General features: G+C 47.0%; 24 non-coding genes and 2 pseudogenes across 24 annotated transcripts in view; all 26 read right to left on the minus strand.

Moving 5' to 3' along the window:
- Positions 1-100, minus strand: part of LOC146223271 (5S ribosomal RNA) — a 119-nt gene extending 19 nt beyond the window's left edge. The window contains exon 1 of the ribosomal RNA XR_014747961.1: positions 1-100. This exon is cut by the window's left edge and continues 19 nt beyond it. This is a non-coding gene — a ribosomal RNA (5S ribosomal RNA).
- A 172-nt stretch (positions 101-272) lies between these two features.
- Positions 273-391, minus strand: LOC146223272 (5S ribosomal RNA; annotated as a pseudogene).
- Positions 392-591: 200 nt separating this feature from the next.
- LOC146223273 (5S ribosomal RNA) lies at positions 592-710 on the minus strand. Its single transcript, XR_014746891.1, has one exon. It is a non-coding gene; the product is annotated as a 5S ribosomal RNA (ribosomal RNA).
- Positions 711-886: 176 nt separating this feature from the next.
- On the minus strand, positions 887-1005 carry LOC146223274 (5S ribosomal RNA). Its single transcript, XR_014748861.1, has one exon. It is a non-coding gene; the product is annotated as a 5S ribosomal RNA (ribosomal RNA).
- A 186-nt stretch (positions 1006-1191) lies between these two features.
- LOC146223275 (5S ribosomal RNA) lies at positions 1192-1310 on the minus strand. Its single transcript, XR_014747973.1, has one exon. It is a non-coding gene; the product is annotated as a 5S ribosomal RNA (ribosomal RNA).
- A 172-nt stretch (positions 1311-1482) lies between these two features.
- LOC146223276 (5S ribosomal RNA) lies at positions 1483-1601 on the minus strand (annotated as a pseudogene).
- Positions 1602-1793: 192 nt separating this feature from the next.
- Positions 1794-1912, minus strand: LOC146223277 (5S ribosomal RNA). Its single transcript, XR_014746893.1, has one exon. It is a non-coding gene; the product is annotated as a 5S ribosomal RNA (ribosomal RNA).
- A 174-nt stretch (positions 1913-2086) lies between these two features.
- LOC146223278 (5S ribosomal RNA) lies at positions 2087-2205 on the minus strand. Its single transcript, XR_014748862.1, has one exon. It is a non-coding gene; the product is annotated as a 5S ribosomal RNA (ribosomal RNA).
- A 188-nt stretch (positions 2206-2393) lies between these two features.
- On the minus strand, positions 2394-2512 carry LOC146223279 (5S ribosomal RNA). Its single transcript, XR_014749547.1, has one exon. It is a non-coding gene; the product is annotated as a 5S ribosomal RNA (ribosomal RNA).
- Positions 2513-2684: 172 nt separating this feature from the next.
- LOC146223280 (5S ribosomal RNA) lies at positions 2685-2803 on the minus strand. Its single transcript, XR_014746894.1, has one exon. It is a non-coding gene; the product is annotated as a 5S ribosomal RNA (ribosomal RNA).
- Positions 2804-2979: 176 nt separating this feature from the next.
- LOC146223281 (5S ribosomal RNA) lies at positions 2980-3098 on the minus strand. The gene has a single exon (XR_014746895.1). It is a non-coding gene; the product is annotated as a 5S ribosomal RNA (ribosomal RNA).
- A 176-nt stretch (positions 3099-3274) lies between these two features.
- Positions 3275-3393, minus strand: LOC146223282 (5S ribosomal RNA). The gene has a single exon (XR_014748864.1). It is a non-coding gene; the product is annotated as a 5S ribosomal RNA (ribosomal RNA).
- A 188-nt stretch (positions 3394-3581) lies between these two features.
- On the minus strand, positions 3582-3700 carry LOC146223283 (5S ribosomal RNA). The gene has a single exon (XR_014749548.1). It is a non-coding gene; the product is annotated as a 5S ribosomal RNA (ribosomal RNA).
- Positions 3701-3872: 172 nt separating this feature from the next.
- On the minus strand, positions 3873-3991 carry LOC146223284 (5S ribosomal RNA). The gene has a single exon (XR_014746896.1). It is a non-coding gene; the product is annotated as a 5S ribosomal RNA (ribosomal RNA).
- Positions 3992-4165: 174 nt separating this feature from the next.
- On the minus strand, positions 4166-4284 carry LOC146223285 (5S ribosomal RNA). The gene has a single exon (XR_014749549.1). It is a non-coding gene; the product is annotated as a 5S ribosomal RNA (ribosomal RNA).
- A 172-nt stretch (positions 4285-4456) lies between these two features.
- On the minus strand, positions 4457-4575 carry LOC146223286 (5S ribosomal RNA). The gene has a single exon (XR_014746897.1). It is a non-coding gene; the product is annotated as a 5S ribosomal RNA (ribosomal RNA).
- A 176-nt stretch (positions 4576-4751) lies between these two features.
- On the minus strand, positions 4752-4870 carry LOC146223287 (5S ribosomal RNA). The gene has a single exon (XR_014749170.1). It is a non-coding gene; the product is annotated as a 5S ribosomal RNA (ribosomal RNA).
- Positions 4871-5104: 234 nt separating this feature from the next.
- On the minus strand, positions 5105-5223 carry LOC146223288 (5S ribosomal RNA). Its single transcript, XR_014746898.1, has one exon. It is a non-coding gene; the product is annotated as a 5S ribosomal RNA (ribosomal RNA).
- Positions 5224-5399: 176 nt separating this feature from the next.
- LOC146223289 (5S ribosomal RNA) lies at positions 5400-5518 on the minus strand. Its single transcript, XR_014748865.1, has one exon. It is a non-coding gene; the product is annotated as a 5S ribosomal RNA (ribosomal RNA).
- A 176-nt stretch (positions 5519-5694) lies between these two features.
- Positions 5695-5813, minus strand: LOC146223290 (5S ribosomal RNA). The gene has a single exon (XR_014749550.1). It is a non-coding gene; the product is annotated as a 5S ribosomal RNA (ribosomal RNA).
- Positions 5814-5985: 172 nt separating this feature from the next.
- On the minus strand, positions 5986-6104 carry LOC146223291 (5S ribosomal RNA). The gene has a single exon (XR_014749255.1). It is a non-coding gene; the product is annotated as a 5S ribosomal RNA (ribosomal RNA).
- Positions 6105-6282: 178 nt separating this feature from the next.
- LOC146223292 (5S ribosomal RNA) lies at positions 6283-6401 on the minus strand. The gene has a single exon (XR_014746899.1). It is a non-coding gene; the product is annotated as a 5S ribosomal RNA (ribosomal RNA).
- A 188-nt stretch (positions 6402-6589) lies between these two features.
- LOC146223293 (5S ribosomal RNA) lies at positions 6590-6708 on the minus strand. The gene has a single exon (XR_014746900.1). It is a non-coding gene; the product is annotated as a 5S ribosomal RNA (ribosomal RNA).
- A 172-nt stretch (positions 6709-6880) lies between these two features.
- Positions 6881-6999, minus strand: LOC146223294 (5S ribosomal RNA). The gene has a single exon (XR_014746901.1). It is a non-coding gene; the product is annotated as a 5S ribosomal RNA (ribosomal RNA).
- A 180-nt stretch (positions 7000-7179) lies between these two features.
- LOC146223295 (5S ribosomal RNA) lies at positions 7180-7298 on the minus strand. Its single transcript, XR_014746902.1, has one exon. It is a non-coding gene; the product is annotated as a 5S ribosomal RNA (ribosomal RNA).
- A 186-nt stretch (positions 7299-7484) lies between these two features.
- The window catches only part of LOC146223296 (5S ribosomal RNA), a 119-nt gene continuing 103 nt past the window's right edge, over positions 7485-7500 (minus strand). The window contains exon 1 of the ribosomal RNA XR_014746904.1: positions 7485-7500. This exon is cut by the window's right edge and continues 103 nt beyond it. This is a non-coding gene — a ribosomal RNA (5S ribosomal RNA).

Below are 7500 nucleotides of genomic sequence, written 5' to 3' on the forward strand. Positions count from 1 at the left end.
TCCCAGGCGGTCTCCCATCCAAGTACTAACCAGGCCCAACCCTGCTTAGCTTCCGAGATCAGACGAGATCGGGCGTTGCCAGGCTGGTATGGCCGTACGAAATAAGTTGACAACCATAGGCTACTTATCCATATACAGATTTAGCAATTGACAATGCAAGGTGGTCTCTCTCTCTCTCTCTCGTGTCAAAATGAAAACAGCTTCCAGCCCCTTTCATGAAGGACTACTTGTGCATATTGCAAGATTTCAGTTTCTAAGTGAATGAGCAAAAGAGCATACAGCACCTGGTATTCCCAGGCGGTCTCCCATCCAAGTACTAACCAGGCCCGACCCTGTTTAGCTTTCGAGATCAGACGAGATCGGGCGTTGCCAGGCTGGTATGGCCGTACGAAATAAGTTGACAACCATAGGCTACTTATCCATATACAGATTTAGCAATTGACAATGCAAGGTGGTCTCTCTCTCTCTCTCTCTCTCTCTCTCTCTCTCTCTCTCTCTCTCGTGTCAAAATGAAAACAGCTTCCAGCCCCTTTCATGAAGGACTACTTGTGCATATTGCAAGATTTCAGTTTCTAAGTGAATGAGCAAAAGAGCATACAGCACCTGGTATTCCCAGGCGGTCTCCCATCCAAGTACTAACCAGGCCCGACCCTGCTTAGCTTCCGAGATCAGACGAGATCGGGCGTTGCCAGGCTGGTATGGCCGTACGAAATAAGTTGACAACCATAGGCTACTTATCCATATACAGATTTAGCAATTGACAATGCAAGGTGGTCTCTGTCTCTCTCTCTCTCTCGTGTCAAAATGAAAACAGCTTCCAGCCCCTTTCATGAAGGACTACTTGTGCATATTGCAAGATTTCAGTTTCTAAGTGAATGAGCAAAAGAGCATACAGCACCTGGTATTCTCAGGCGGTCTCCCATCCAAGTACTAACCAGGCCCGACCCTGCTTAGCTTCCGAGATCAGACGAGATCGGGCGTTGCCAGGCTGGTATGGCCGTACGAAATAAGATGACAACCATAGGCTACTTATCCATATACAGATTTAGCAATTGACAATGCAAGGTGGTCTCTCTCTCTCTCTCTCTCTCTCTCTCTCTCGTGTCAAAATGAAAACAGCTTCCAGCCCCTTTCATGAAGGACTACTTGTGCATATTGCAAGATTTCAGTTTCTAAGTGAATGAGCAAAAGAGCATACAGCACCTGGTATTCCCAGGCGGTCTCCCATCCAAGTACTAACCAGGCCCAACCCTGCTTAGCTTCCGAGATCAGACGAGATCGGGCGTTGCCAGGCTGGTATGGCCGTACGAAATAAGTTGACAACCATAGGCTACTTATCCATATACAGATTTAGCAATTGACAATGCAAGGTGGTCTCTCTCTCTCTCTCTCGTGTCAAAATGAAAACAGCTTCCAGCCCCTTTCATGAAGGACTACTTGTGCATATTGCAAGATTTCAGTTTCTAAGTGAATGAGCAAAAGAGCATACAGCACCTGGTATTCCCAGGCGGTCTCCCATCCAAGTACTAACCAGGCCCGACCCTGTTTAGCTTTCGAGATCAGACGAGATCGGGCGTTGCCAGGCTGGTATGGCCGTACGAAATAAGTTGACAACCATAGGCTACTTATCCATATACAGATTTAGCAATTGACAATGCAAGGTGGTCTCTCTCTCTCTCTCTCTCTCTCTCTCTCTCTCTCTCGTGTCAAAATGAAAACAGCTTCCAGCCCCTTTCATGAAGGACTACTTGTGCATATTGCAAGATTTCAGTTTCTAAGTGAATGAGCAAAAGAGCATACAGCACCTGGTATTCCCAGGCGGTCTCCCATCCAAGTACTAACCAGGCCCGACCCTGCTTAGCTTCCGAGATCAGACGAGATCGGGCGTTGCCAGGCTGGTATGGCCGTACGAAATAAGTTGACAACCATAGGCTACTTATCCATATACAGATTTAGCAATTGACAATGCAAGGTGGTCTCTGTCTCTCTCTCTCTCGTGTCAAAATGAAAACAGCTTCCAGCCCCTTTCATGAAGGACTACTTGTGCATATTGCAAGATTTCAGTTTCTAAGTGAATGAGCAAAAGAGCATACAGCACCTGGTATTCTCAGGCGGTCTCCCATCCAAGTACTAACCAGGCCCGACCCTGCTTAGCTTCCGAGATCAGACGAGATCGGGCGTTGCCAGGCTGGTATGGCCGTACGAAATAAGATGACAACCATAGGCTACTTATCCATATACAGATTTAGCAATTGACAATGCAAGGTGGTCTCTCTCTCTCTCTCTCTCTCTCTCTCTCTCTCGTGTCAAAATGAAAACAGCTTCCAGCCCCTTTCATGAAGGACTACTTGTGCATATTGCAAGATTTCAGTTTCTAAGTGAATGAGCAAAAGAGCATACAGCACCTGGTATTCCCAGGCGGTCTCCCATCCAAGTACTAACCAGGCCCGACCCTGCTTAGCTTCCGAGATCAGACGAGATCAGGCGTTGCCAGGCTGGTATGGCCGTACGAAATAAGTTGACAACCATAGGCTACTTATCCATATACAGATTTAGCAATTGACAATGCAAGGTGGTCTCTCTCTCTCTCTCTCGTGTCAAAATGAAAACAGCTTCCAGCCCCTTTCATGAAGGACTACTTGTGCATATTGCAAGATTTCAGTTTCTAAGTGAATGAGCAAAAGAGCATACAGCACCTGGTATTCCCAGGCGGTCTCCCATCCAAGTACTAACCAGGCCCGACCCTGCTTAGCTTCCGAGATCAGACGAGATCGGGCGTTGCCAGGCTGGTATGGCCGTACGATATAAGTTGACAACCATAGGCTACTTATCCATATACAGATTTAGCAATTGACAATGCAAGGTGGTCTCTGTCTCTCTCTCTCTCTCGTGTCAAAATGAAAACAGCTTCCAGCCCCTTTCATGAAGGACTACTTGTGCATATTGCAAGATTTCAGTTTCTAAGTGAATGAGCAAAAGAGCATACAGCACCTGGTATTCCCAGGCGGTCTCCCATCCAAGTACTAACCAGGCCCGACCCTGCTTAGCTTCCGAGATCAGACGAGATCGGGCGTTGCCAGGCTGGTATGGCCGTACGAAATAAGTTGACAACCATAGGCTACTTATCCATATACAGATTTAGCAATTGACAATGCAAGGTGGTCTCTGTCTCTCTCTCTCTCTCGTGTCAAAATGAAAACAGCTTCCAGCCCCTTTCATGAAGGACTACTTGTGCATATTGCAAGATTTCAGTTTCTAAGTGAATGAGCAAAAGAGCATACAGCACCTGGTATTCTCAGGCGGTCTCCCATCCAAGTACTAACCAGGCCCGACCCTGCTTAGCTTCCGAGATCAGACGAGATCGGGCGTTGCCAGGCTGGTATGGCCGTACGAAATAAGATGACAACCATAGGCTACTTATCCATATACAGATTTAGCAATTGACAATGCAAGGTGGTCTCTCTCTCTCTCTCTCTCTCTCTCTCTCTCTCGTGTCAAAATGAAAACAGCTTCCAGCCCCTTTCATGAAGGACTACTTGTGCATATTGCAAGATTTCAGTTTCTAAGTGAATGAGCAAAAGAGCATACAGCACCTGGTATTCCCAGGCGGTCTCCCATCCAAGTACTAACCAGGCCCGACCCTGCTTAGCTTCCGAGATCAGACGAGATCAGGCGTTGCCAGGCTGGTATGGCCGTACGAAATAAGTTGACAACCATAGGCTACTTATCCATATACAGATTTAGCAATTGACAATGCAAGGTGGTCTCTCTCTCTCTCTCTCGTGTCAAAATGAAAACAGCTTCCAGCCCCTTTCATGAAGGACTACTTGTGCATATTGCAAGATTTCAGTTTCTAAGTGAATGAGCAAAAGAGCATACAGCACCTGGTATTCCCAGGCGGTCTCCCATCCAAGTACTAACCAGGCCCGACCCTGCTTAGCTTCCGAGATCAGACGAGATCGGGCGTTGCCAGGCTGGTATGGCCGTACGAAATAAGTTGACAACCATAGGCTACTTATCCATATACAGATTTAGCAATTGACAATGCAAGGTGGTCTCTGTCTCTCTCTCTCTCGTGTCAAAATGAAAACAGCTTCCAGCCCCTTTCATGAAGGACTACTTGTGCATATTGCAAGATTTCAGTTTCTAAGTGAATGAGCAAAAGAGCATACAGCACCTGGTATTCCCAGGCGGTCTCCCATCCAAGTACTAACCAGGCCCGACCCTGCTTAGCTTCCGAGATCAGACGAGATCAGGCGTTGCCAGGCTGGTATGGCCGTACGAAATAAGTTGACAACCATAGGCTACTTATCCATATACAGATTTAGCAATTGACAATGCAAGGTGGTCTCTCTCTCTCTCTCTCGTGTCAAAATGAAAACAGCTTCCAGCCCCTTTCATGAAGGACTACTTGTGCATATTGCAAGATTTCAGTTTCTAAGTGAATGAGCAAAAGAGCATACAGCACCTGGTATTCCCAGGCGGTCTCCCATCCAAGTACTAACCAGGCCCGACCCTGCTTAGCTTCCGAGATCAGACGAGATCGGGCGTTGCCAGGCTGGTATGGCCGTACGAAATAAGTTGACAACCATAGGCTACTTATCCATATACAGATTTAGCAATTGACAATGCAAGGTGGTCTCTGTCTCTCTCTCTCTCTCGTGTCAAAATGAAAACAGCTTCCAGCCCCTTTCATGAAGGACTACTTGTGCATATTGCAAGATTTCAGTTTCTAAGTGAATGAGCAAAAGAGCATACAGCACCTGGTATTCCCAGGCGGTCTCCCATCCAAGTACTAACCAGGCCCGACCCTGTTTAGCTTCCGAGATCAGACGAGATCGGGCGTTGCCAGGCTGGTATGGCCGTACGAAATAAGTTGACAACCATAGGCTACTTATCCATATACAGATTTAGCAATTGACAATGCAAGGTGGTCTCTCTCTCTCTCTCTCTCTCTCTCTCTCTCTCTCTCTCTCTCTCTCTCTCTCTCTCTCTCTCTCTCTCTCTCTCTCTCGTGTCAAAATGAAAACAGCTTCCAGCCCCTTTCATGAAGGACTACTTGTGCATATTGCAAGATTTCAGTTTCTAAGTGAATGAGCAAAAGAGCATACAGCACCTGGTATTCCCAGGCGGTCTCCCATCCAAGTACTAACCAGGCCCGACCCTGCTTAGCTTCCGAGATCAGACGAGATCGGGCGTTGCCAGGCTGGTATGGCCGTACGAAATAAGTTGACAACCATAGGCTACTTATCCATATACAGATTTAGCAATTGACAATGCAAGGTGGTCTCTGTCTCTCTCTCTCTCTCGTGTCAAAATGAAAACAGCTTCCAGCCCCTTTCATGAAGGACTACTTGTGCATATTGCAAGATTTCAGTTTCTAAGTGAATGAGCAAAAGAGCATACAGCACCTGGTATTCTCAGGCGGTCTCCCATCCAAGTACTAACCAGGCCCGACCCTGCTTAGCTTCCGAGATCAGACGAGATCGGGCGTTGCCAGGCTGGTATGGCCGTACGAAATAAGATGACAACCATAGGCTACTTATCCATATACAGATTTAGCAATTGACAATGCAAGGTGGTCTCTCTCTCTCTCTCTCTCTCGTGTCAAAATGAAAACAGCTTCCAGCCCCTTTCATGAAGGACTACTTGTGCATATTGCAAGATTTCAGTTTCTAAGTGAATGAGCAAAAGAGCATACAGCACCTGGTATTCCCAGGCGGTCTCCCATCCAAGTACTAACCAGGCCCGACCCTGCTTAGCTTCCGAGATCAGACGAGATCAGGCGTTGCCAGGCTGGTATGGCCGTACGAAATAAGTTGACAACCATAGGCTACTTATCCATATACAGATTTAGCAATTGACAATGCAAGGTGGTCTCTCTCTCTCTCTCTCGTGTCAAAATGAAAACAGCTTCCAGCCCCTTTCATGAAGGACTACTTGTGCATATTGCAAGATTTCAGTTTCTAAGTGAATGAGCAAAAGAGCATACAGCACCTGGTATTCCCAGGCGGTCTCCCATCCAAGTACTAACCAGGCCCGACCCTGCTTAGCTTCCGAGATCAGACGAGATCGGGCGTTGCCAGGCTGGTATGGCCGTACAAAATAAGTTGACAACCATAGGCTACTTATCCATATACAGATTTAGCAATTGACAATGCAAGGTGGTCTCTGTCTCTCTCTCTCTCTCTCGTGTCAAAATGAAAACAGCTTCCAGCCCCTTTCATGAAGGACTACTTGTGCATATTGCAAGATGTCAGTTTCTAAGTGAATGAGCAAAAGAGCATACAGCACCTGGTATTCCCAGGCGGTCTCCCATCCAAGTACTAACCAGGCCCGACCCTGCTTAGCTTCCGAGATCAGACGAGATCGGGCGTTGCCAGGCTGGTATGGCCGTACGAAATAAGTTGACAACCATAGGCTACTTATCCATATACAGATTTAGCAATTGACAATGCAAGGTGGTCTCTCTCTCTCTCTCTCTCTCTCTCTCTCTCTCGTGTCAAAATGAAGACAGCTTCCAGCCCCTTTCATGAAGGACTACTTGTGCATATTGCAAGATTTCAGTTTCTAAGTGAATGAGCAAAAGAGCATACAGCACCTGGTATTCCCAGGCGGTCTCCCATCCAAGTACTAACCAGGCCCGACCCTGCTTAGCTTCCGAGATCAGACGAGATCGGGCGTTGCCAGGCTGGTATGGCCGTACGAAATAAGATGACAACCATAGGCTACTTATCCATATACAGATTTAGCAATTGACAATGCAAGGTGGTCTCTCTCTCTCTCTCTCGTGTCAAAATGAAAACAGCTTCCAGCCCCTTTCATGAAGGACTACTTGTGCATATTGCAAGATTTCAGTTTCTAAGTGAATGAGCAAAAGAGCATACAGCACCTGGTATTCCCAGGCGGTCTCCCATCCAAGTACTAACCAGGCCCGACCCTGCTTAGCTTCCGAGATCAGACGAGATCGGGCGTTGCCAGGCTGGTATGGCCGTACGAAATAAGTTGACAACCATAGGCTACTTATCCATATACAGATTTAGCAATTGACAATGCAAGGTGGTCTCTCTCTCTCTCTCTCTCTCTCTCGTGTCAAAATGAAAACAGCTTCCAGCCCCTTTCATGAAGGACTACTTGTGCATATTGCAAGATTTCAGTTTCTAAGTGAATGAGCAAAAGAGCATACAGCACCTGGTATTCCCAGGCGGTCTCCCATCCAAGTACTAACCAGGCCCGACCCTGCTTAGCTTCCGAGATCAGACGAGATCGGGCGTTGCCAGGCTGGTATGGCCGTACGAAATAAGTTGACAACCATAGGCTACTTATCCATATACAGATTTAGCAATTGACAATGCAAGGTGGTCTCTCTCTCTCTCTCTCTCTCTCTCTCTCTCGTGTCAAAATGAAAACAGCTTCCAGCCCCTTTCATGAAGGACTACTTGTGCATATTGCAAGATTTCAGTTTCTAAGTGAATGAGCAAAAGAGCATACAGCACCTGG

The sequence above is a fragment of the Hypomesus nipponensis genome, chromosome 25 (assembly GCF_054491055.1).
Source record: "Hypomesus nipponensis isolate SF chromosome 25, ASM5449105v1, whole genome shotgun sequence".
NCBI classification, from domain to species: Eukaryota; Metazoa; Chordata; class Actinopteri; order Osmeriformes; family Osmeridae; genus Hypomesus; species Hypomesus nipponensis.